This window comes from Oryctolagus cuniculus, chromosome 3, assembly GCF_051225735.1.
Source record: "Oryctolagus cuniculus isolate XC-2025 breed Fujian yellow rabbit chromosome 3, ASM5122573v1, whole genome shotgun sequence".
Taxonomy (NCBI): Eukaryota; Metazoa; Chordata; class Mammalia; order Lagomorpha; family Leporidae; genus Oryctolagus; species Oryctolagus cuniculus.
In genome coordinates, this window is record NC_142869.1 from 183,326,484 (window position 1) to 183,352,592 (window position 26,109).

The 26,109-nt window shown below is 56.8% G+C and overlaps 2 long non-coding RNA genes across 6 annotated transcripts; one reads left to right on the plus strand and one right to left on the minus strand.

Moving 5' to 3' along the window:
* LOC108175704 (uncharacterized) lies at nt 1-25,589 on the plus strand. Of its 5 annotated transcripts, none has more exons than XR_016231148.1 (4): nt 1-779; nt 5,972-6,298; nt 7,531-7,757; nt 23,643-23,965. It is a non-coding gene; the product is annotated as an uncharacterized LOC108175704 (long non-coding RNA). The 5 variants fall into 5 exon arrangements; XR_016231151.1 differs by lacking the exon at nt 5,972-6,298 and having other exon boundaries at nt 6-294; nt 392-779; nt 23,643-25,589; XR_016231150.1 differs by lacking the exon at nt 5,972-6,298 and having other exon boundaries at nt 3-779; nt 7,531-7,712.
* On the minus strand, nt 17,206-24,333 carry LOC149127647 (uncharacterized). Its single transcript, XR_016231152.1, has 2 exons — nt 24,208-24,333; nt 17,206-22,038 (listed from the first exon to the last, which is right to left on the minus strand). It is a non-coding gene; the product is annotated as an uncharacterized LOC149127647 (long non-coding RNA).
* Nucleotides 25,590-26,109: the final 520 nt, after the last annotated feature.

Sequence of the window (26,109 nt, forward strand, 5' to 3'; positions counted from 1 at the left end):
TACAACAGTTTGCACCCCCACACACCACCTATGAAGTACTGCTTGAGAACAAGTTTTGCAGTTAATTCTCATAGTACAACTCATTAAGGACAGAGCTCCTACATGGGGAGCAGGTGCACAGTGACTCCTGTTGTTGATTTAACAGTTGCCGCTCTTATTTATGACGTCAGTGATCACCTGAGGCTCTTGACCTGAGCTGCTGTCTCTTTAACCGCGGGCTCCATACGCCGCCTTCCCAGGATGCACCTGCTGTGGCCAGGGCTCAGGCCCCACTCTGTTTGCATATCCATTGAGGTACCGCCCCCTCCCTGTAAAGAGAGAGGGCAGGCCGGGAGGTGGCTCTTTCCGTCCCGCTTATAGGTACCATTTTCAGTTTTTCTTTTCTTTCCAGTTTAAAAGTGAGCAGTGGCGGCTCGGGGTGGGTACTTGTGTGCAGCCGCCCACGTTTGCGCGGGAATAAACCGTCGCTGTTTGCACCGGCATCCTCTGCTGGTACTGGTCCGGCAGAGTGCATCCTCGCCCGCCCGGGGCCGCGTGCTGTGGCAGAGGAGAGAGGCTGCCCTGCCGGCCGGTCTCCCTGCCTCCCTGCCTCCCTGCCGCGGGACCCTGGCGGCAGGCCTTGTCCCGACCTGCGTCTGGTTTCACCTGGGCACTCCTCCCCGAGGCCCCGCTCCCAGTGCAGGCTCCACAAGCGGAGGCCGCCGTTCCGGTTCAGGCCTGGGCACCGCCGAGCCGGGCCTGGAGTCACGGATGCAGGAGGCCAGCCAGCCGATGTGCAGGTAAGACACTGGGCTCCCTGCGGTGCGTGTCAGCGCTGGGTGTGAAGGTGTCCCGAGCCACTGCACTGCCGCACGTGGGATGCAGGTTCCTGAGGCGAGCGGGAGACCTGAGCCAGGCAGAGCACCCGGCTGCACGCTCTTGGGAAACAGGACGCCTTGTGAACTTGCCTTACAAGGTGGGTGACTTCAAGAAGTGCGTAAGTGCTCTGTGAGTAGCTCCTCTACGGCATTGTTAGCGTGTGTTCAGTGCAGACGGCACCATCGAAGCCGCGACTCTGTAGGGTGCAGGTGAGATGCGAGGTGTGCAGGGCTCAGTCGGGCGCCTGGAGACGAGGGAGGACCTGGGAGGGCGGGAGCCGCCGCAGAGCGTGTCCAGCCTGGTACTCAGAGCGTGGGAAGTGCAAGTTCGGCTTTTTTGGACATTTCATAGAGGGCTGAGTCTGGATACAGAGCCCGCAGGTGTGGAGCGCTGACTGCGTAGACAGAGGATGGATAAGGAATGGCCTGCCGTGACGGGGGGCTGGGAAGTCCCCAGCCCTGCAGTCTGCAAGCTGGGGACCGGGAGGGCCCGGCGGGGCCAGTGGGGACTGAAGGTTTTTGCACCAGGTGAGCTGGAGGGGGAGTTCTGGTCTGCAGCAGGCCGGAGAGCGGGGGAGCTGGTGTTCCAGTCAGAGTCCGGAGGCGGGAGTGCCCCCTCCTCAGGAAGAGCCCTTTCTGTCCTGTCCAGGCCATCCGCGGAGTGGCTGTCGCCGACGGAGCTCTGCCCCCACAGCCCAGATTCCCGTGTTGGAGGGTTAATCCCCAGTGCCAGGCACTTGGAGGGCACGAGGGTGTGGCCCCGCCGAGGGGCACAGAGCCCTCACCATGCACCCTGACCTTGCGCCCCCAGCCCCCAGCCTCCAGCCCCCAGCCTCCAGCCTCCAGCCCCCAGCCCCCAGCCCCCAGCCTCCAGCCTCCAGCTCCCAGCCCCCAGCCCCCAGCCCCCAGCCTCCAGCCTCCAGCACTGGGGAAAATGTGTTTCCGTTGTTCGAGCCTCAGAGCCCACGGCGTCTGTGACGGCAGCCTGGACAGACTCGGGACGCAGGAAGACGGCCCTGCACAGCCGGGCGGCAAGGCCTGGGGGAAACCTTGACCTCAGGCTTGCAAATGCCAGCGCTGTGAGACAGTGCATCTCTTCCCTCCCTCCCTCCGTCCATCTGTCCGTCTTTTTTTTTTTTTGAATGATTTAAAAAGCAGATTTACAGAAAAAGGGAGAGACACAGAGAAGTCATCTACCTGCTGGTTGCCTCCCCAAGTGGCCATAATGACTGTGGCTGGGCCAGGCTGCAGCCAGGAACCAGGAACTCCATCTGGGTCCCCCTTGTGGGTACAGGGCCCAAGCACCTGGGCCATCTTCCCTGCTTTCCCAGGCGCATTAACAGGAAGCTGCATTGGAAGTGGAGCAGCTGGGACTCACACTGGTGCCATATGGGATGCTGGCCTTGCAGGCGGTAGCTTTACCCACAACACCACAGTGCTGGCCCTGATAAATTTGACTATGTAAAAAATAGGCTTGGGAGCAGACATTGTGGTGCAGTGGGTTAAGCTGCCTCTCAGGACCCTGCATCCTATACTGGAGTGTCAGTTTAAATCCTGGCTGCTCCATTCTGACTCGGCTTCCTAACACACTAGGAAGGCAGTGGGTGATTCCCAAGTACTTGAGTCCCTGCTGCTCACGTGGGAGACTTCGATGCAGTTCTAGGCTCCTGGCTTTGGCCTTACCCAGCCCCATTTGTTGTGGGCATTGGGAGGGGAGTGAACCAGTGGATGGAAGACCTTTGTGTGTGTGTGTGTGTGTGTGTGTGTGTGTGTGTCACTCTGCCTTACTGGCTGGGACTGATCTGGATAGAAAACAGGAGATTCTTTGGGTCTCCCACGTGGGTGTAGGGTCCCCAGCACCTGGGCCGTCCTCCGCTGCTTGCCCAGGCACATTAGCAGGGAGCTGATTGGAAGTGGAGCAGCCGGGATGGGAATCAGTGCCCATCTGGGGTGTAGGTGTTGCAGGCAGAGGCTTAGCCATGTCCATCACAATTCAACCCCCAAAAATCTTTGAAAAAAGTAGGTTTTACCAAGCAAAAATTACTGTAAAAAGTCAAAAGACAAAGGAGCAGTATTTTCAACGTGTAACAAACAGAGCTCCTGTCCTTGCTCGAGCAGCCCGCGTGTTAGGAGAATGCCTCAAGGAGTGTAGACAGGAGGGAGCAAGAAGCGTAGACAGGAGGGGCCCGGAGTCCAGGCTCCTGTCGGGTGGAGCGGGGGCACAGGCAGCTCCTGGGCTTCGCCATGTTCCCGCTGAAATAGCCGTCTGAATTCTCCGTCTCCCCATCTCTGAATTGCACACCGAGACCTCCCCGGATGTGGCTGAGCTACCAAGAAATCCCTGTTGGAGGTTTCACTGGCCGGAGTGTGTGTTTTCTCAGGCCGCCTTAACACAGCACCACCCACCAGGGGCTTGAAGCAGCGTGAGGTTCTCTGCTGAGTTCTGCAGGCCGGGGTTGAGAGTCCGAGCCTCAGCCCTGCGCCCTCGGAAGGCACCACAGCGGGACGGGACCCCTCGCCTGCACCTCGGAGCTTCCTGGGCGGGCACCCTTTGCCTGGAGGCGGCGGACCTCTGCCTCTTCCTGTGTTCTGCATCCCTGCATTCTCTCTTTATCTCGTGTGAGATGTAGGGCCCGCCCTCTACCACTGATGATTTTGCCTTGAGATCCTTAACTAACGACTTCTGCAAAGACCTTGTTTTGGACAAGATCAGGGCCTGGGGCTTGGTGTGCATTTAAGACACTGCCGAGCTCCTGCGCCCCGTAAGAAGAACCTGGGTTCCCGTCTCAGCTCTGCTCTGGATTCCAGCAGCCTGCTAAGGCACCTGCGAGGCAGCAGATGATGGCTCAGGTGCTTGGGCCTCTGCCACCCATGTGGGACAGCCAGATGGAGGTCCTGGTCCTGGCTTCAGCCTGGCCCGGCCCGGTCCTGGCAATGGGGGAGTGACCAGTGGACGGGAGATTTGTCTCTCTGCTTCTCTCTGTCCCTGTTTCTCAGATGGAATGAAGGAAGGAAGGAAGGAATACGATTGGGGTGAGTGCCCAGCAGTTGAGATGCTGGTTAAGAAGCCTGCATTGCAGGCTGGAGGATCCGGGTGCAAATGTTGGCTCTGCTCCAACCCCAGCGTCCTGCTGATGGGCGCCCTGGGAGGCGGCAGTGACGGCTCAACTAGCTGAGGCCCTGCACGCACGTGGGAGACCAAGACTGAGTTCCTGGCACCTGCGTTCCCTGGGGCCTACGTGGGCATCAGGGGAGTGAATGACTGGATGGGAATTTCTCTCTCTCTCTAATAAATAACTAAAATCATACACTGAATTCTGGGAGGAACACGCCTCCACCTGTTTCCCTGAGCCTTTTCAGTGGCAGATGATAGGAAGTTCCGTGCAGCTCGCTCAAACAAGTCATCGATAGCAGTCACAGCCATCCACACGCAGAAATCCATCCCTGCGCTTAGCAGCCTAAGCAGAAAACTCATGCATGTCGTTGGCTTTGACCACATTACAAGTCCGACTCCAAGCCCATTGCTGCTGTCAGCCTGGGGTATTTGTCTTAGCTCCACAGCCAGGGGGAGGTTCCGTTCTGTTGAGAGCACAGCCTGACGTTGTCCTCAGATCCTGTGACTAGGAGAAGGGTGAATGGGGGCCAGGAAAACGCAAGCCCTCCACTGGAATCCACTAGGTCTTCCCCGTGGCCCGCGAGCTCTTGGTTGTCATGTCTGCATTCCAGGGCCTTGGAGAGCATCAGGCTCTCAAGTAAATATTTGAGTTGTTTTTGAATATTTAACGTGATTCAGTCTCTGAGGACTTAATCCATCCTAAATTGGAGGCCCAGCATCTGAACCATGGTGACCCCTCCCATGGAGATACTGCTTTTCGTCAGGCCCTGTTTAGGTAGACCAGCTGGCCATCTGTTATGTAACCATTCACTTAGAAACTTCCGTGAAAGGGAACCGAGAAGGGTTCGGCTCATGTTTAGGCAAGAAACAGAAGTGGAGGTGAAATTGAGGAACAAAGAAGGACGTCTCCAGCTCTCCGCTGTGTCCTAACACACTTGCAAACATCACCGCCGAGTTAGAGCAGTTACCCCTGGGACCTTGGTGGAGAACACAGGATTCTGGATTTAGCCCTGTGTCGTCCAGTGGGGTAGCCTGAAGTGTTGTGCCTTGAACACCCACAGAGGGACCTTGTGTCCCAAACACGACAAGAGCCGATGCCTGGGGGGTGAAATCACAGCCCTAAGCCAGACCACGCTGGACTCGGGAACCACACTGGGGGGTGAAATCACAGCCCTAAGCCAGAGCACGCTGGACTTGGGAACCACACTGGGGGGTTAATTTGCTGACCCAGATGTAGCTTGCAGCCCACAAAACCTCATGCCACAGCAAAGCGCTTTCTTGTGCTGAGCCAGCTGGTGGAGCGTGATGTTGCAATGGCTCAGTTCTCAGTAAGGGATCTGAAGAAAGGGGCAGGGCCACAGCCCGAGCCCACAGCCCCGAGAGGTCTTCCTGTTTACTATGTGGGTGAGAGGGGAACCTTCTGTCTGTGGGCCCTGGGGTTTCGACAGAAGGCACAGGCTGGGACTTGGGTTTGAACTGTGTGTACACAGTCCACACTTGATGGCCCGGCAGCTGGACTTGGGGTGAGACTTCAGATTTAATTCCATGGCCCCAAAGCGTGTTTGGAAATTGGCCTTTAGACTGTGTGAACAGGGCCAGCACTGGGGCTCGGCAGGTTAAGCTGCCACCTGCAACACTGGAATCCCATATGAGTGCCAGTTCAAGTCCCGGCTGTGTCACTTCCAATCCAGCCCCCTGCTGCTGTGGCTGGGAAAGCCAGGGAGGGTGGCCCAAGTCCTTGGGCCCCTGCCACCCACGTAGGAGGCGGATGAGGCGCCTGCTCCTGGCTGCAGCCTGCTATTGCAGCCATTTGGGGAGTGAACCAGCGCATGGGAGATTCTCTCTCTTTCTCACTCTGCCTTTCAAATAAATAATAAATTTTTACCAGAAAAGACTGTGAACCAAGTCACATTTCTCCTTGACTTCAATTTTTTTTAAAAAAGATGTATTTATTATTTTAAAGGCAGAGAGACATTGATGTTCCCCCAAATTCCCACAGTAGCTGGGACTGGGCCAGGCTGCAGCCAGGAGCCAGGAACGCCATCCAGAGCTCACATCAGCAGGAAGGTGGATTGGAAACAGAGTAACTGGGACTCAGGCGGCCTCTGGACACAGGATGCAGGCCTCCCAGTGCGTGTGAGCCCGCCGCGTCACCTGCTGCGTCACCTGCTGCGTCACCCGCCGCGTCACCACGCCTGCCCTTGTCTACACTGGCAGCTAGGAACAGGTTTGCGTGGAGCCGAGGGCTGTGCGGGCTGGGAGGTCTCCCTGTGAAACAGCAGCTGCTCGGTGTGGACCTCGCCTCTCCCTCAAGCCCCGCCAACATGTGAGTGGAGATTTTTTTCTTTAAAAGGTGTAGCCTATAAGGAAGGTAATAACATACAGGGGGATTAAGAACTTTTTTTTTAAACTGGAAATTAGTTAGGGATCCTAACCCCATATACCAGAGGGAAGGGTCTTGTAAGGGGGGAGCCAGGAAAACAAGCTGATCCATTTTCTTTTCTTTAGGATTTATTTATTTTTATTTGAGAGGCAGAGTTAACAGAGAGAGGAAAAGACAGAAAGATCTTCCATCCACTGGTTCACTCCCCAAATGGCCGCAATGGCCAGAGCTAGGCTGATCTGAAGCCAGGAGCCAGGAGCCACCTCTTGGTCTCCCTCACGGGTGCAGGGGCCCAAGCACTTGGGCCGTCACCCACTGCTTTCCCAGGCCACGGCAGAGAGCTGGATTGGGGGAGGAGCAGCTGGGACACAAATCGGCGCTCATGCCGCAGGCAGAGGCCCAGCCCACTACACCACTGTGCCAGCCCTGATTCATGTTTCTGAGATGCCCGAGGCCTGGACATTGGTTCACCAGGTACTTCTGAAGACTGGAAATGGCTGTAGCAAAAAAGTAGAGCATCGTTTAAAAGCTGTCATCAGGCATGAGTGTTTGGTAGGACAGCTAAGATGCCACTGGGAGGCCTTCATCCCACATCAGTGTTTGGGCTGAGTCCTGGCCCCACTTGCAATTCCAGCTTCCTGCTAATACACACCCTGGGAGACAGACAGTGATGGCTCAGGTGCCCACGGGGGAGACCACCCTGAGGTTTTGGCTCCTGACTTTGGCTTCGTCCAGCCTTAGCTATTGTCATAAGATCCCTGACTTCCTCCCCCAGCCTACACAACAAGCCGTTCCCGTTTCTCTGCCTGAGTCAGAGACCGAGCACTTGGCCCATGGGGAGGTGAAGCCAGAGAGGCCCTGGAGGCCCTGGCACAGCAGGGTGAGATTCGTCAGTAAAGAGGACGCTGGGTTCGAACTCACACAGACACTCGGACCAGAGCGATACGCTGATGGCACCAAAGGCAGGGGAATGTGATCTGATGGTGTTGGGTGTCGTTCTCACGAGAGGGCCTGAGCTGGGCCCAGCCCCTCACCCCGCTGCCTGGCTCCCCACGGGCTCTGTTCTCCAGGTGAACTTTGCCACTGCCCTCTCCAGAAGCCAAACCAACGGGGCTACCCGGCCTTGGGCTTGAACCTCTGAAACTGGGAACTAAGCAACCCTTGTTTCTTTACAGGGTGAGTTGTTTCAGGTATTCTATTGCTGTGATGAGAAGCTGCCTCGTGCAGGGGTGAGGCGCTCATTCTTCCCATCCTGTCTCCTGGACACCGGCAGACAAGTTTAAACCTGAGAGCGAGTCTGGGGAACTCTGCTGAGGACGCTGACCACTGAGAAAGGGAGAAGGAGACCCCGTCGAACGTGAGTGCCCAACGTGCATTCACATCTTGTTTATGTCAAGGTTTGGTGAGTCACTCTTAGTATGACCGGATGGGCAATTTGTGAACAGCATGTGACATGAAACAGGACAACACACACACACACACACATATACACACATACACATACACACATTCACACACATACACATACACTCACACACACACACACACATACACACACTCATACACACACATACACACACATACACTCACACACATATACACACATACACACATACGCACTCACACACATACACATACACATACATACATATACACACATACACACACTCATATACACATATACACATACACACATTCACACAGACACACACATACACACTCACACATATACACACATACATACATACACACATACACACTCACACACATACACACACTCACATATACACACATATACACTCACACACATATATACACATACACATACACACACTCACACACAGAACCTGGAGGAAGAGAGCCAGTGAAAGAAGCAGAGACAGCTTGAACAAAACCAAGCAGATCCACACTGAGGATGCCCGGCGTGGTGAAAGCAGGTCTGTCCCTGGGAAACGAGGAGAGGGCTGTGTCGCGGTGGCTCCCGAGAGGCCAAGGCTGAGACAGCGTTTGGCGTGCAAGACGGTTCTCAGGGACTGGCCGTTGTGTAAGCTACGAGGAGGAGACAGACTCTGACTGAGCGGGGCGAGGCCTTGACGCCCCCCGTGGAGAGCAGCACTGGTGCGTGGGGGGCACCAGGTTCTGAGTTGGCCGGGAGGGCCGTGTGCTGATGCCCCGGCCCTGGCCAGTGGTGAGCCCCAGGAGGGCCCCAGGGAGCTGGTCTCCGTGGAAGCATCTCCACCTCCAAGGATATTATTTTTTAACATTTTTTTTTATAGATAAAGTTAGACAGTGAGGAAGAGAGACAGAGAGAAAGGTCTTCCTTCTGTTGGTTCACCCCCCAAATGGCCGCTATGGCCGGTGCTGCACCAATCCGAAGCCAGGAGCCAGGTGCTTCCTCTTGGTCTCCCATGTGGGTGCAGGGGCCCAAGCACCCGGGCCATCCTCCACTGCCCTCCTGGGCCACAGCAGAGAGCTGGACTGGAAGAGGAGCAGCCGGGACAGAATCTGGTGCCCATATGGGATGCCGGCACCGCAGGTGGAGGATTAGCCAAGTGAGCCATGGTGCTGGCCCCAGGATATTATTTTTTAAAATGAGCACTCAGAATAAAAAAGAATTCTTGGAGGTTTGTGCTGTGATATTAGAAACTAAAAATTCAAGAATGGTCAGAAGATAATGTTGAGAAAAAAAATCTGCAGATAATAAGGGACAAAAAAGGTGAGCACATATGACAAAGACAGTAAGAAAAGAAGGGTCCATTGAGAAGGTAGAACATTTGAGAAATTGGGATTCCATACGGAGAAAATAGAAAGGAAGAAATAATGTTTTAAAAAATTATAGGCTGGCGCCACGGCTCACTAGGCTAATCCTCCGCCTTGTGGTGCCGGCACACCAGGTTCTAGTCCCGGTTGGGGCGCCGGATTCTGTCCCGGTTGCCCCTCTTCCAGGCCAGCTCTCTGCTGTGGCCCGGGAGTGCAGTGGAGGATGGCCCAAGTGCTTGGGCCCTGCACCCCATGGGAGACCAGGATAAGTACCTGGCTCCTGCCATCGGATCAGTACAGTGCGCTGGCCGTGGTGGCCATTGGAGGGTGAACCAGCGGCAAAGGAAGACCTTTCTCTCTGTCTCTCTCTCACTGTCCACTTTGCCTGTCAAATAAAAAATAAATAAAAAAATAAAAATTAAAAAAAATTAAAAAAATTATTATTCCGGAAAGAATTATAAAATGGAAATCATTTATTTCTAGATTGAAAGCCTGTCCAATGAATGGGAAAGAAATCGTATAACAAGACACAGAATCATGAAGTTTCTGAGGGCCGCTGCTGTGGTGTGGCTGGTGAGGCCACTGCCTGCAGTGCCGGCATCCCACATGGGCGCCAGTTCTAGTCCTGACTGCTCCACTTCCGATCCAGCTCCCTGCTATGGCCTGGGAGGGCAGTGGAGGGTGGCCCAAGTCCTTGGGCCCTGCACCCACGTGGGAGACCTGGAGGAGGCTCTAAGCTCCTGGCTTCGGATCAGCCCAGCTCCGGCCATGTGGCCACCTGCGGAGTGAACCAGAGGAGGAGGAAGACTCTGCCTCAGCCTCTGCCTCTGCCACTCTGCCTTTCAAATAACTAAATAAATAAATCTTAATCATGGCATTTCTGAACAGCATGATTAAAGAGAAGATCAAAAAATAAAGCCAGGAGCAAAAACACAGAAATCAGGACTTTGACGAAAGGTCCGGAATCGCATGACTCTGGATTCCTGCGCCAGATGCTGGGCCACAATGAGTTCGGTGGCTTCGCAGCTCTCCGAGTCGCTTCCAAGCGACAGGCAGCCAAACCAACAGTAGTGCGGAGGCAACGTGAGGACGTGTTCAGAAATGCAACATCTCAGCATGTTTGTATCCAGAGTAACCTTGCACAGAGAACCAAGTGGCACACTGCCTGCAAACCCAGGAGGGCCTGAGCTGGGAAACGGGGGAGGACGAGGACGAGAGGATGAGGACGAGGACGAGGACGAGGATGGAGGACGGAGGATGAGGATGGAGGACGAGGATGGAGGATGAGGACGAGGACAGAGGACGAGAACGGAGGACGAGGATGGAGGATGAGGACGAGGATGGAGGACGAGGATGAGGATGGAGGACGAGGATGGAGGACGAGGATGGAGGATGAGGACGAGGATGGAGGACGAGGACGAGGACGAGAGGACGAGGATGGAGGACGAGGATGGAGGACGAGGATGGAGGATGAGGACGAGGATGGAGGACGAGGACGAGGACGAGAGGACGAGGATGGAGGACGAGGATGGAGGACGAGAGGACGAGGATGGAGGACAAGGACGAGGATGGAGGACGAGGATGGAGGATGAGGACGAGGATGGAGGACGAGGATGAGGATGGAGGACGAGGATGGAGGACGAGGATGGAGGATGAGGACGAGGATGGAGGACGAGGACGAGGACGAGAGGACGAGGATGGAGGACGAGGATGGAGGACGAGGATGGAGGATGAGGACGAGGATGGAGGACGAGGACGAGGACGAGAGGACGAGGATGGAGGACGAGAGGACGAGGATGGAGGACGAGGACGAGGATGGAGGACGAGGATGGAGGATGAGGATGGAGGACGAGAGGACGAGGATGGAGGACGAGGACGAGGATGGAGGACGAGGACGAGAGGACGGAGGATGGAGGACGAGAGGACGAGGATGGAGGGATGGAGGACGAGAGGACGAGGATGGAGGACGAGGATGAGGATGGAGGACGAGAGGACGAGAGGACGAGGATGGAGGACGAGGATGGAGGACGCGGATGGAGGGATGGAGGACGAGGATGGAGGACGAGGATGGAGGGATGGAGGACGAGGATGGAGGACGAGGACGAGGATGGAGGACGAGAGGACGAGGATGGAGGATGAGGATGGAGGACGAGAGGACGAGGATGGAGGACGAGGACGAGAATGGAGGATGAGGATGAGGATGAGGACGGAGGACGAGGATGGAGGACGAGGACGGAGGATGAGGATGGAGGACGAGAGGACGAGGATGGAGGACGAGGATGGAGGACGAGGACGGAGGATGAGGATGGAGGACGAGAGGACGAGGATGGAGGACGAGGACGGAGGACGAGGATGGAGGATGGAGGATGGAGGACGAGGACAGAGGGCTCAGAGGGAGTGCCCAAGGGAAAGGAAACGGAACCGGTCCTGCCGCATCTGAATCTGAGATCTAGGTTCCAGCGGAGAGCTTGGAGAGGAGTTGCGTGTGTGCGTCATCAGCTGCACATGCAGAAAGCCGGGCCGCGTTCCCTTCCGGGGACGTGCAGACGTAGTGTGTAACGTGCTTTGGTTTGCACGAGATTTGGCTTCCCTACAGAGGGTGGAGGTTCGGTGTTCCTTTATGGGGTCTGAAGGGGAGGCTTCAGGAATTGGTTGGATTAGGTTGTTTGGGTGAAGCCCCACGCTAGAGTCATGATGTTTTTTTTTTTTTTTTAAGATTTATTTATTTATTTGAAAGGCAAAGTTACAGAGAGAGTGAGAGACAAAAAGGGGTCTTCCATCTATTGGTTCATTCCCCAAATGGCCACAAGAGCTGGGGCTGGGCCAGGCCGAAGCCAGGAGCTTTATCCAGGTCTCCCACATAGGTGGCAGGGGCCCAAGTGCTTGGGCCATCTTCTGCTGTTTTCCTTGGCACATTAGCAGGGAGTTGGAGTGGAAGTAGAACAGCCAGGACTCGAACCTGTGCCCATATGGGATGCCAGCGATGCAGGTGTGCCACAACACTGGCCCCATCATGACTTTTCAGGGGAGACCACGTGGATGAGCGAGCTCCCTGCCGCTCTCTGCGTCCTGGCTCCCATGTGACCCGCTCTCTGTGTGCGCGCTGCTGCCCACCACCCTCAGCAGATGCCAGAGTAGCGAGGATCTGAGACTGCGCCCCTCAAATCCTTCCTCCTTCCAAAGCAGCTTCCCTCTGCTGAGACGGCTGACTAACACAGACCAGCTCGGAGGCAGACTAAGACGACTCAGCCCAGCTCAGCTGTGAACAGTGAGCACGCCGTCCTGAGAACCCCTGGCTACTGATAGGAGGAGAAGAAAAGGGAATATGTGAGAGCCATGTCTTTATTTTCCAAAGGACGAAGGCATCAGATAATAAATAAAACCGAGAGTAACAGGAGAAGCTGGTGGAAGTCAGAAAGTGGTGCTTTTCAGCGGCCTTGTTGTGGCGCAGCTGGTAAAGCTCCCTCCTGCGACACCGGCATCCCATACGGGCGCTGGTTCTTGTCCAGCTGCCCCACTTCCCATCCAGCTCCCTGCTATGGCCTGGGAAAGCAGAGAATGGCCCAAGTGTTTGGGCCCTGCACTCGCATGGGAGACCTGGAAGAAGCTCCTGGCCTCCTTGCGGCCCTCTGGGGAGTGAAACAGTGGTTGGAAGATTCCCCTCATCCCTTTCTCTCTGTAACTGACTTGCAAATAAACAAATCTTTAAAAACAACAAATAGTGGTGTCCCAAGGGAGCGACATTGCAGCACAGCCAGTTAGACCGTTGCGGTCGGCACTGGCATCCTGTATTGGAGCGCCGGTTCAAGCCCCAGCTGCTCTGCCTCCAACTCCCTGCTAACGCAGCGGGGAAGGCAGCAGATGACCCTTGCCACCCGTGTAGGAGACCTGGATGGGGTTCTGGGCTCCTGCCTTTGGCCTGGACCAAGCCTGGCTATTGGGGCCTTTGGGAAGTGAACCAGTGGCTATAAGATACCTTTCTCACTCTCTCTGTCACTCTGTCTTTCAAATAAGTAAATCTTAAAACAAAACAAAACAAAACAAAAAAAAGTCTTGGCCTTTGGAAATCAGAGATGGGAATAGTGGGGGAAGGGACTGAGCATTTTAAGATTTTTGAGAATTATTTTATTTTTAAAATATTGCATATATATTTTTCTTTAACAACAGTAAAACTGAGAAAAGATCATTACTGAATTATGGAAGAAGTTAAATTAGTAGTGACTTATTTTTTGAGTGCTTGCTATATATAAGAAGCTATGTTAGGCATTTAACTCCCATTTTAACAACATTTTCATTTGAAAGGCAGAGAGAGAGAGAGAGAGAGAGATCTTCCGTGTGTCGCTGTCTTCCCAAATGCCAGCCTCAGATGGGGTGGGTCAGGCCAAAGCCAGGAACACGGAATTCAGTTGAGTCTCCCACGTGAGTGGCAGGGGCCCAAGTGCTCGAGCCATGCACCCTGCTGCCCCCCAGGGTGCACATTAGCAGGAAGCTGGAATTGGAAGCGGAGCCGGGGTGCACATCCAGGCACTGATGTGGAATGCAGGCATCCCCAGTGGTGTCCTACACACTGCACCGCACACCCACCTTGCTTCCACTTCTGTTAGCCGATGGTTCCCTCCCTTCCTCCCCTGTTGCGAGTGTCGCTGTGGACACACGGATTTTTATTCCACAGCTGCCATTCATTTGGATGCTCCGTTGACCCCCGTTTGGTGCAAACCCCGCCCGGTGGTTCCTGTCTGCAGCAGGTGTGACGTCCCTGGCTCACTTTCCCTGCTCTACAGGGGCTGCCGCGTTTCTCCGCGGGGTGGAAAACATGGCCATCCTCGGTGAGCTGCTCGTGGAGGTCCCACCCTTGCCCCGGGAAAGCAAGCCCGTGCCGCGTGGTTTCGTGCGTCACCTCTTAGTTCACGGACAGTTCCTCGTGGGAGATGATCTCACCCCCTTAGCAGTCAGGTTGTGGAGAAGGTGCTGAGCCAGCAAGGGAGGAGCCTGCGTCCTGGTGCCAGAGAGCGAGCTGGCAGCCCCTTTGCCGCGTGTGTATCGCCACTCTGCCCACAGAAAATCCAGATCTCCTAATGGCTACAAGAGAAACAACAAGACCAAGCTTTAGGAGGCTAGGGCTTGAGTGCAGCAGGTGGCCTGGTGCTCGGACACCCACCTCCCGTACCAGCATGCCTGGGGCCAAGGCCCGCCTCTGCCACCCGCTCTAGCTTCCTGCTAGTGTGCGCCTGCATGGCTCCCCGTCACCACCCAGAGACCCAGCGGAGTTCCCGCTCCTGGCCTTGACCTGCTATTGTAGGCCTTTGAGGAGTGGAAGACTCTCCCTCTCTCTCCCTCTCCTTTCCTCTCCCTCTCTCTCCTTCTGCCTCTCCCTCTCTCTCCCTCTCTCTCTCTCTGTGTCATTGCTCTGCCTTTCAAATAAATAGCATTTTTAAAAGATAATAGGTAAAAAGGAAAATTTAAAGAAAGAAATCCTTGAATACAAGCTGGTGGCTTTGCCATTCATTCTAGATTGCCCGTGAGCACAGCTTAGGCTACCTCGGCCAGGCCTGTCTCGGAGCTCGGCCGCAGCCTCATGGTGCCGCACATGGGAGCCGAGACTCTGGACCAGGCAGGCCTCCGAGGCCCCTCAGGCGTCTCTCGGCCACAGCTGCTTCTCTGTGTGCACTCAGGACTTGAGATGTGCAGGGCGTGAAAGTGTTGGAGGACAGAGCTGTGGCGATCGTGTAGCCGCGCAGGTTCTCTGTGGCCGGTGCCGGGGACGTGGAGGGGCACCTGCCGAGTCACAGGCCGGGGCTGCCTGAGGACGGGGCCCCTTCTCCGAGGTGCACAGAGGCGCCCTGTGGGCTAGCAGAGGTCCTCTCTGGGAGGGTTCTTCCAGGACAGGATCCTTCTGGTTCAAGGGGGAGTGACTTATCTCGTAATGAGAGGAAACACGGAGCTCCAACAGGAATTTCCAGCTGTGGTCAGCAGCCCGGGGCGACCTGAGGCTGCCTGGCACGCTGCCCCTTTCCTGCCTTTGTCTGCCTCTGCCCTCACCCTCCACTCTGACCGCCGAGGCTGGGACGCCCTGGCGCTGGCTCTGGGCCCTCTTCCCTCCCGCTCTGTGCTCAGGCAGGAAGCAGCCCCCACCTGCGCACCTGGGCCGTGGGGATCCCAGGGTCCCCTGGAGCTTGCGGAGGGTGTGGGCCGGGGAGCCGGTCCGTTAAGATAAAGGAAGAGTAAACAGAAGCAGGTGTCCTCCAGCTCAGGTCCCAGGCTCGCTGGAGCCCCGCAGCGGCTGACAAAAGCGGGCTAGGGGTGGTCTGGGGCGGTCTGGGATGGCCTGGGGTGGTCTAGGGCAGGCTCGGGTGGTCTGGGGTGGTCTGTGGGTGGTCTGGGGTGGTCTCAGGTTGTTTGGGGTGGTCTGGGGTGGTCTAGGGCAGGCTCGGGTGGTCTGGGGTGGTCTGGGGTGGTCTGGGGGTGGTCTGGGGGTGGTCTGGGGTGGTCTCAGGGTGGTCTGGGGCGGTCTGGGGGTGGTCTGGGGTGGTCTGGGGCGGTCTCGGGATACTCTCGGAGTGGTCTTAGGTGGTCTGGGGTGGTCTCGGGTGGTCTGGGGTGGTCTGGGGTGGTCTCGGGGCAGGCTCGGGCAGGCTTAGGATGGGCTTGGGGCGGGCTCGGGGCAGGCTGCACTCCTGAGCCGGGCGCTGGGCTGGACTTAGTCCTTGTCTCTCCACAGCTCCACCTTGCTTCCCTTCCTCCTCTCCCTGCACGTGTGTGAAAATCAAGTACATCCACATCCTGTCCTCATCAATGCCAGTGGCCACTCTCAGCTGTAAACGATGGGCACCTGGGAGCTGCACACGCACACACGCATACACACATGCATGCATACCATGTACACACTGTACATGCTACTCACACGCACCACACACATACACAAGCACATTGTACATGCACATGCATGCATACCACATACACACTGCATGTGTTATATGGACCACACACATACACAAGCGCATCACGCACACACACACGCACCATGCATGCATACCACATACACAACTGCACATGTTACATGCACCACACACAGGGACACAGGCACATTGTACACACACCATGCATGCATACCACATACACACTGCACATGTTACATGCACCACACAGGTACACAGGCACATTGTACACACACCATGCATGCATACCACATACACAACTGCACATGTTACATGCACCACACACAGGTACACAAGCACATTGTACACACACCATGCATGCATACCACATACACACTGCACATGTTACATGCACCACACAGGTACACATGCACATTGTACACACACCATGCATGCATACCACATACACACTGCACATGTTACATGCACCACACATGTACACAAGCGCATTGTACACACACATGCATGCATACCACATACACACTGCATGTTACATGCACCACACACGTACACAAGTGCATTTTCACACATAGACACACTTAGCAAACACATACAGTATGCAGACTGCACACGTGTATACCACAGTACACACACATGTACGGCATATGCGTGCACACACAGCTGTCTTCTAGGCTGGATGTAAAAGCCCTGAGGTGACCCATTCACCAGGAGAGCTGGCTCTCTAGAACCTTCCATTCCCCTGCCTCAGAATGGCTTGTCCAAGCTTCACCACGTGCTCTTTGGGTACCGACTTTCACCTCAGTAAAGGGACGAGGGGAACAGGGGAGGCTCTAGGGCCCCAGGCTCTAAGCCCTCCGGCTCCTGGGCTGTGTGCACCCAGCACCCCTACTCCGGCAGGGATCAGGGCCAGAGAGAGTCTGACCCTGGGGCTGGGGATGCAGTGGTACCATCTCCCGTGTGCCATTCCACAGCTGGTTCCCCTCGAAATAAAGGGCGGTCAGGGGCCCGGGCAGATTTAAAATCCTAATATTGGGTGGGTGTTGCGCACCAGGGGTTAGACTGCTGCTTGGAACCTGCATCCCCTCTGAGTGCCTGGGATCGCGCTCCACCCCCACTTCCCACCCAGCTTCCTGCTGAGGCACACCCCGGGAGGCAGCAGTCATGGCTCAAATGCGTGGGTCCCTGCTGCCCGCAGGGAGGCCGACTCTGGACTCCTGGCTTCGGCCTGGCCTCGTCCTGGCTGCTGTGGGCATCTGGGCAGAGAACAAGCAGATCTGCTCTCTGTCACTCTGCTCCTCTGCTCTTCAAATAAAATAAACCTTTAAAAACAGATCTTTTAAAGATTGATTTATTTGAAAGGCAGAGAGAGAGAGAGAGAGAGAGAGAGAGAATCTTCCAGTCACTGGTTCACTCCCCAAATGGTGCAGTAGCCAGGGCTGGGCCAGACCAAAGCCAGGAGCCAGGAGCTTTTTCCAGGTCTCCCACAAGGGTACAGATGACCAAGCACTTGGGCCATCTCCTGCTGCTGTCCCAGGCACATTAGCAGAGAGCTGGATTGAAAGTGAAGCAGCCAGGACTCAAACCGGAGCCCACACTGGGTACCAGCGTCGCAGGCAGTGGCTTAACCTGCTGGCCACACCACCAGCCCCCAAAATCCTTAATAACCTAAAAGTGTGCAAACTCAGTCCAAGTGCAATCTGCTTGTACTTTTAAGCAGTGTGTGACCGTCCAGGCAAACAGGAAGGAGGAGGGAGACGCCCTAACGTCAGGTGTGTCTGCAGGAAGAGCTGCTTCCTCGTGGCTCCAGTTCCTCCCCCTCCCACTCCCCTGTCCTTTGGACTTCACCGCCAGGTGACCCCTCGGGTCCAGGCAACAGGTCATCGAGCCCCGGGAGGCTGCCCGCCTGCTGCTGTTAACCTTCGGGTCGCCTCATTCCTCCCTTTTTGGAGTCTGGGTTTTCAGTCCAGCAGGCTTGAGGTGGGGACAGCAAGTCCCAGCTTACTGTGGCAGCCCCTAGAGGGAGCTTGGCGTGCAGCAGGGTGACTGGGGAGGGTCCCCTGGCAGGGGGAGGGAAGCAGGACTGGGAGGAGGAGAAGCCCAAGTGCAGCGCAGTTGACACGACAGCCCTGCCTTCCACCCTTCCGAGCTGGCCTGAGTGAGGCCAGGGCTGGGTTCTGGGCCCTGCTCCCTGCCCCCACGCAGTTGAGTTGGATATGGGCACCCCCACCCCAGGGAGGGGCCAGCCTTGGATGAGGCAGCTTCCTGTAGGCAGGGAGGGGCTGTGAGTTGTCATTGGTCCCTGAAGGGAATCTGGGCAGAGGCCAGAGAGTCCAGCCCGCGTTCCGAGTGCCCTACTTCCTACCTGTGTGACCTTGCCCCGGTTCCTTGTCCGTGTTTAATATGCATTCCATGCTCTGCATCTGCAAACAGGGAGCTATGAGCACTAGGTGAGACTGTGTTCCTGCAGGGGAGAGAGCCCTGCCCCTTGGCTGGCTGCCCTCTGGGAGCTGCTGCCTGCTGGTCTGGTCGGGATCCAGGACTCTGGTTCACCCATGTTTATGAGGGGTGGGGCTCCTAGGTGATAAGGGGCCCTGTGCCCAGGTGTGGCCTTCTCGCCCACTTCCTGCTCCCAGGGATGGGCGGGTCTTGCTCTCCCCTCCTGGTCTCCAGGCCTCATGGGGCCCGGCCTGCTTGCCACCCCACCCCCTCCCTCTCAGGCAGGTTGGGCCTGTGTCAAGCGGGATGTGGGATGTGAGAGCGTCTAGGTTATGGGTTTCCGAGCCTCTGCTGTGCCGTCTGTACAGAGCCCTGCCCAGTGTGGCCTCTGCCCCCTGCAACACAGCTGATGGACAGGAGCTGCCGGCCATGTCTGTGGGAAACAGCAGCTCCTACACACGGGCTCTGAGCCAGGCAGGGGCCTGCCTCTTTGTCTGGGGCTCTGTCTCTGAGGGAACAGGTTCTGCCCTTTATCTTTTTAAAAATCTTTTATGTATTTGAGAGTTAGATTTACAGACAGAGAGAGAGGTCTTCCACCCACTGGTTCACTCCCCAAGTGGCTGCAACGGCCAGAGCTGGGCTGATCCGAAGCCCGGAGCCAGGAGCTGCTTCCGGGTCTCCCACGCGGGTGCTGAGGCCCAAGGACTTGCGCCATCTTCTGCTGCTTTCCCAGGCCAAGGCAGGGAGCTGGGTCAGAATAGGAGCAGCCAGGACTTGAACCAGCGCCGTATGGGACACCAGAGCCACAGGTGGAGGCTTAACCCACTGTGCCACAGCGCTGGCCACTGCTGTCTTATTTTTTACCTTGATGTGGGCCCTCAGGAGCCCTGCAGGATGGAAAGGGTGGAAAAGCAAGGGCAGAACTCACACGTTCCTGGGCCCCCTGAATCCCACCTGTGCTCTCAGTAGTGGAAGAGATGGGAGATTGCAGGTGGATGAGGTGGGGCGGAGCAGAGCACGGTGGCCACAGAGGAGCCAAGCACAGAAAGTAGGAAGCACGGACAGTGCCACTGCGCAGAGATGGATGCGATGCAGGCTTGTGCCTTTTCTACCCGTGTAGTACCCACAGTGTCTGCCCCACAAAGGACTGAGTCCAAACTCCAGCTCAACCCAGCGCACCAGAAAATGGCAGAACCTAGGGCACTTTCCACTCCCAAGAGCTTTAGTCACAGAGATTTTCCCTCACTTTTTAAAAAACTGCCAGTGCCCCCTCTTCTTCCTCCTCTCTTCAGTAATCGCTTCTTTAGAGAAATTTATTTTTATTTTTTGAAGATTTATTTATTTGAAAGGCAGAGTTACAGAGAGGGAGAGACAGAAGCTGAGAGAGCGGTCTTCCATCCACTAGTTCACTCCCCAAATGGCCAGAACAGCCAGGAATGGGCCAGGCCGGAGCCAGGAGCTTCCTCCGGGTCTCCCATGTGGGTGCAGGGGCGCAAGCACTTTGGCCATCCTCTACTGCTTTCCCAGTGCCTTGACAGGGAAGTGGAGCAGCCAGGACTCGAACCGGCACCCACAGGCGGAGGCTTAACCACAGTGTCCACCCCCTTGCTCACTCATTTTATTTAAAAGAAGAGAGAGAGCAAGTTTCCATATGCTGATTCACTCTCCAAATGTTCACAATAGCCAAGGCCGGGCCAGGCAAAAGCCAGGAGCCTGGAACTCAATCCAGTTCTCCCACGTGGGTTGCAAGGACAGAAATATTTCAGCCATCGCCTGTGACCTCCGGGCTGTGCCTGATCAGGAAGCTAGCTTGGAAGCAGAGGACCCAGGATGTGAACCAGGAGTTTAGGTATGGATGCCAGCATCCCAAGTGGCATCGTAACCACTGCTTCCCATGGCTTTTCCTGATCGATGGATATGGCCACTTGGCTTTTCCTGATCGATGGATATGGCCACTTGGCTTTTCCTGATAGATGGATGTGGCCACTTGGCTTTTCCTGATCGATGGATGTGGCCTCAATGGGCCCTGTATCATATATGGCAACACTTGTTGGAGGGGAGCAACGTCTGCCCTGGCAGCTGCTCCCTGTGTAAGAGTGGCCACAGTCTACAGGAGAAGTAGTGAGTTATGTACTCCAGGAGCTGGCGCTGTGGTATCGTAGGGCAAGCCTCTGTCTGCGGTGCTGGCATCCCATATGGGTGCCCAGTTCACATCCCGGCTGCTCCTCTTCCGATCCAGCTTCCTGCTAATGTGCCTGGGAAAGCAGTAGAAGATGGCCCAAGTGCTTGGGCCCCTGCACCCATGTGGGAGACCCAGAAGAAACTCCTGGCTCCTGGCTTCAGATTGTCCCAGCTCTGGCCATATGGCCATCTGGGGAGTGAACCAGAAGATGGAAGATTCTCTCTCTCTCTCTCTCTCTGTAACTCTGCCTCTCAAATAAATAAGGTATTCCAGAGTCAGTGGCCTGTCTTTGCATTTTTTAAAGGTTTATTTTATTTATTTGAAAGAGTGTCAGAGAAAGAGATCTTCCATCTGCTGGTTCACTCCCCAAATGGCCACAATGGCCGGAGCTGGGCCAGGCAGAAGCTGGAGCCCCAAGAGTGTAGGGGCCCAAGCACTTGGGCCATCCTCTTCTGCTTTCCCAGGTGCATTAGCAGGGAGCTGGACTGGAATCAGAGCAGTCAGGACCCGAACTGGTGCTCCGATGTGGGAAGCCAGGGCTGCAGGCTTAGCCCACTCCCCTGCAATGCCAGCCCCTGTACTTGAATCTTGGATCACAGTAGTTGTGGGGCTTGAACAAGTGATGGCACTGTGCCTCAGTTTCCCTGTCTGCCCAACACGATGGAGTAGAATCCACCCCACAGGGTGCTAGTGACAGCACTCAGTGCCTAGTTGTACTGAGTGTCAACTGTCACAGACAACAGATGTCAGTGGGCAGACACTTACGTTGAGTTCCACAGACATCACTCGTGGTCTTAGGACGTTCTACTGACTTTCAGATTCCCGGCAACACAGTGTCGCTAGCCCGAGGACAACCAAGTTGGGAAAGTCAGACTTGCATTAATGAGGACCCCCACCCCCAAGCAAACAACTCCCTCCAGAAAGCTCTTTTCGGCTGCCCAGGGGTTGTGGGGGCAGCCTTGGCACGAAGAGAAGCACCGTCATGCTCCCTGTCTGCCGCTCAGCGCGCACCTCCTGGATCCCAGGACCCCACCCCTTCCTGTGTCTCAGGGCTCTGTCCACAGCCAAGTCCCCCGGAGCAGCACTGCGGCCGACTCCTGCTGGGGGAGTGAGCGCCCTGAGCCACCGCCCGAGGCAGGGACTTTTTAATTGTTCCTAAACCTAAGTCTGGAGCTTCCAGCAGAGTGTCCTGTCCTGGTTCAGGGACCGCCCTAACCGTCACCGTCACCGCCGCGCGATGAAGCAGGGGTTACTCCTCCGTGCTGGGAGAGCCGCTGCCCTGCTCGCTGCCAGCTGCCTTGCCCTTCCTCCGTTCCGTTCCCACGGTCTTTGCTGAGGTGTCGGCAGCACGCAGGACAGAAGCCCCTCTCCAGCCGCACCTCCCGTCTGCCATGTTCTGCTGCACCTGCCTGTTCAGCAAAGCACAGAACGAGAAGTTCAGTCCGAGCTACGCGACGTGCAGTCACTGCACCGAAGAGAGCTGGAAAGACCCGGGTTTGGGGGTTGGTGATGGAGAAGGGGGAAGGCTGTGGGCAGAGCACCAGCTGAGGATTTTTCCAGAGGTGTGGAGACCTTAAAGGCAGGTGAGGCCAGCTAGGCAGGACGCGGCCTCCCCAGGCGACACTGCCTCTTCCTGCTCTGTAGACCATTCCTTCCCTGGCAGCGGGCACACGGAGGACAGACGCGCCAGGTGAGGGCTGGTCTCGGGGCTGACGGGCTCTGTCGCCGACCCATGGATCGTGTTAGGTGTCGGGCAGGCAGGGTGAAGAGGGCTGCCTGCTCTCACAGAGCTGCTACTGTAGTCGGGGGAAATAAACCAGAGGTAAATTTAGATGCCACAGACACCCAATGGCATTGGTCAATAGCTGGCAGAGCAGGGCCCTGGGGCCAAATCCAGCTCTTGTCCTGGTTTTCCTTTGTTGAATGTTTAAAGGATTGTAAACAAAACCAAGTTAGGCACACAAGCCCAGCTCTCCATTACTTGGTCCTTTACAGGACGAATTTGCTGAGCCCGGGTGGAGGCGGTGACTTGGCACGGTACACGGTACACGGTACACGGGACAAGGTACATGGGACACGGGACACGGTACACGGTGCACGGGACACGGTACACGGGACACGGTGCACGGGACACGGTACACGGGACATGGGACACGGGACACGGGACACGGTACATGGTACATGGTGCACGGTACATGGTACACGGGACACGGGACACGGTACATGGGACACGGGACACGGGACACGGGACACGGTACGGTGATCCAGTGGACGCTGCTGGTTGCTCTTCCGGATCCCAGCCACAGAGAACCGTAGTACCCCTGAGCCTCGGGTGGGGTGGGGCCTTAGCCGCCTAAGCCCAATCAGGCTCCAGAAGGAAGCGGGGCTCGGTTCAGGGATGTGCCCGTGAGCACGTGGATTCCCCTGGGCTGACTGTGGGTCCAGCATCTTTCCCTTGGGTGCTGGAGGACGAGAGACTCTTGGTAGGAGTGGAACTTGGACGTGAGGCCCGGGGTGCTGCAACCACTTTGCTAGTGTGCAAGACATCAGCAGGATAAAGCTGACCCGTGGAGGAAGGGAAGGACCCAGGCCCTGGCCATACCACGGTGAGGTCTGGTTTGCTTTCCGACTTTCTAGCTCCCAAGTCAATAATTTCCCACCCGTGTTTAAGCCGGTCGGGGGTTCTTGTTTCTTCCTTATTAAGTTTACTTTTATTTATTTGAAGGCAGAACGAGAGAGAGAGAGATCTTTCATCCTTTGGTTGGCTCCCCAGGTGTCTGCCACGGTCAGGGCTGGCCAGGCTGAGTCCAGGAGCAGGACGTCACGTGGGGGGCAGGGACTCAAGTACTGGGGCCACCCGCGGCTTCCCAGTTAGCAGAAGCCGGACTGGTGGCAGAGCGGGACTCGGTCCCGGGCACCGTGACGTGGGACGCAGGTGCCCCAGGGACAGCTTGACCTGCTGTGCCTTAACACCCACATCTCTTTTTTTGACCCAATGCATCCTAACTGCTAGAGGAACGTCAAGGAAGAAAGAAGTGGCGATTCAGCCGGGCCCCAGCGATGCCAAGCGATGCCAAGCGATGCCAAGCGATGCCAAGCGATGCCAAGCGATGCCAGATGACTTAGGAGACCTGGAGGAAAACCTTGCAAAAAGAGGCAGATGTCCTGAGTGCGCACGGATGAGACACCCCAGGACAGCCGGGAGGCCAGTGAGCCCTGGCGAAGATGGCACGGGACAGGCACGGGGCTGGGCGCGGCTGAGGTGGCTTTGGGGAGCTGAGATTTTACTCCAGAGGCATTGGCAAGCTGCCGTTACTTCTTTCTTTTGCACTTAAATCCATTTTTATTTATAGTACAGCAATAAAGTACGCAGCGTGACGAGTTTCAACACCCAGGCACACACTCACACAGCCGTCACCCAGATGAGGAATGTTCCTGGCTTCTGCGAGGTGCTCTACTAGCTACGGGAAAGCAAGTGCAAAGGAAACAGGCGAGGTGCTGGTGGAGGATTTAGTGAAGCCCAAAGTATTATTTATCGATGCTGAAAGTATCAATGAGCTGCTACCCTTCTTCCTTACCAGGCCTCTGGAGTCCAGTGTTTGCTTTGCACTCACCGCCTGGCCAGTGTAGCCAGCCACGACCTGGGTGGCCAGGCACTCGGGTACTGGACAGCGCAGGTGCAGAAGGCTGGGGCTCCAAGGCTGAGCAGCAAGCACTGAGAGGAACAGAAACTGTCCGAGGCAGGCCTCGCCTGTATTCACAGTGTAACTGCTTTGTTTTTCTGAAAGCAAAGTTCGCTCACGCCCAGTCTCAGTTCCCTAACCCTGTATCCCCTAAGGTCTCAGATTACTCAACACAGGATACTGCCACAGGGTCTGGTTCCCTCCCAGGCTGCCTTGTGAAGGGGGAGTTCTGCACCGCCCGAGGCAGCAGGCACATCTGAAGGACGGGTCCTCTCCCCAGCCTCCAGCCTCCAGCCTCCTCCCTGAGTTGGCGCAGATGTTCACATGGGAGCCTTCCTCAGGCTCTGGGCTAAAGCTCGCAGGCAGCACAGTGCGTGCCCGGGGCCGTCCGAACCCCCGTCCACGCCCATGGTCCCCTGGCCGCTGAGCCTCATCCGCGGGGCCCCAGAGGCCCAGAGCCTTCCATGGCCAGGTGGCAGGACTCCGCGGGCCTGGCTGGGCGAATCCCCGGGGAGCAACCCTCCTGTTGACAGCATCACGGTAGCCAGGGGCAGCGGGACGGCGGGGGCCGCACTGCTGCTTCCTCAGGGCCGGGATGGTGGCGGAGGCTCAGATGCAGGCTTGAGGCCCCTTGGGTGTAGCCTACCTGAGGGAGGCAGCGCCCAGCCTCCCACTGGGGACCAGCAGGGGGACGATCGGCTCCAGCCCATGGTAACCCATCCTCCTCGCCTGTTTTCCCATCTGGCACTGGCTTTCCACGCCTGTTCACACACAGGTGTGCAGCAGCAGAGCTACCCTGTGTTTCAAGGGCGACGGCTGGGGGTGGGGGGTTGGTCTAATCCCGCTGGGTTTCATTTCAATTGCTGGGTGTGCCCTTGGCTGCCCGGGCCCTCCTTTGATGTCTGTACAGCGCCCTGCAGTTCCCGTCAGGACACTGGTCCCCGCCCCGACCTGTACCCCAGGTGTGTCACTCAGGGTACACGGCTCGACTAACCAGGCCTCGCTTCCCCCAGGGTTAAAATGCCAGTTACTGTATCTTGGAGGCTGTAGTGACTGCCGGGTGGGTGTGGGCATTTGGCTGCGTGGTTAGGACATAGCTTGCAACCCTGAAGTGCTGGGTTCAAGGCCAGCTCCCCCGTCTATTCCAGCTTCGAGCTAAGGTTCCTTGGGAGGTTCCTGACCTGCATGGAGTGCCAGGCTCCTGACCGGCCCGGGCCAACCCAGGCTGTTGTGGGAACAAACGATCTCTGTGCCCCAATGCCTCTCAAATAATAAATGAAATAATAATAATTCAGTCACTGCACGTGAGAGCGCGGCAGGGGAAGTGGTGCTGGACGGCCTCCCCAGGGAGGAATCGCCCTGCGGTCTGGGGCTCTCTCACGGCAGCCCCAGGGACGGCTCCGGCCGGGTCCCCGGACCCCACACCGGTCTCTCTCCAGCCGCTGGGCCAGGGCGCGGCGCGCGGCCGCACCGCAGGCTCGTCCCGGGTCCCGGGGGCTGCGCGCACCTGCGCCGCAGCCCGGGGCCACCCTTCCTTCCCGGCCCGGCCCTTCGGCGAGGTCCTCCTGGGCTCCTGCTCGGGCAGAGCGTCACGGCCCAGCCAAGCGCGCGCCGCCTTTGTGCGTCCCGGGCCTCCCGGGGCCGGGAACGTTCTCCGCACTCGCACACGCGTTCGCACCCCGCTCCACGGAGCACCGCCCCATCGGGCCCCATTGTTCCTGGGCGACAGCCCTCGCCGCCCCGGACCCCTCTTCCGCCCCCGGCCCGGGGCTGGGGGCGGGGCCGGCGCTGCCAATC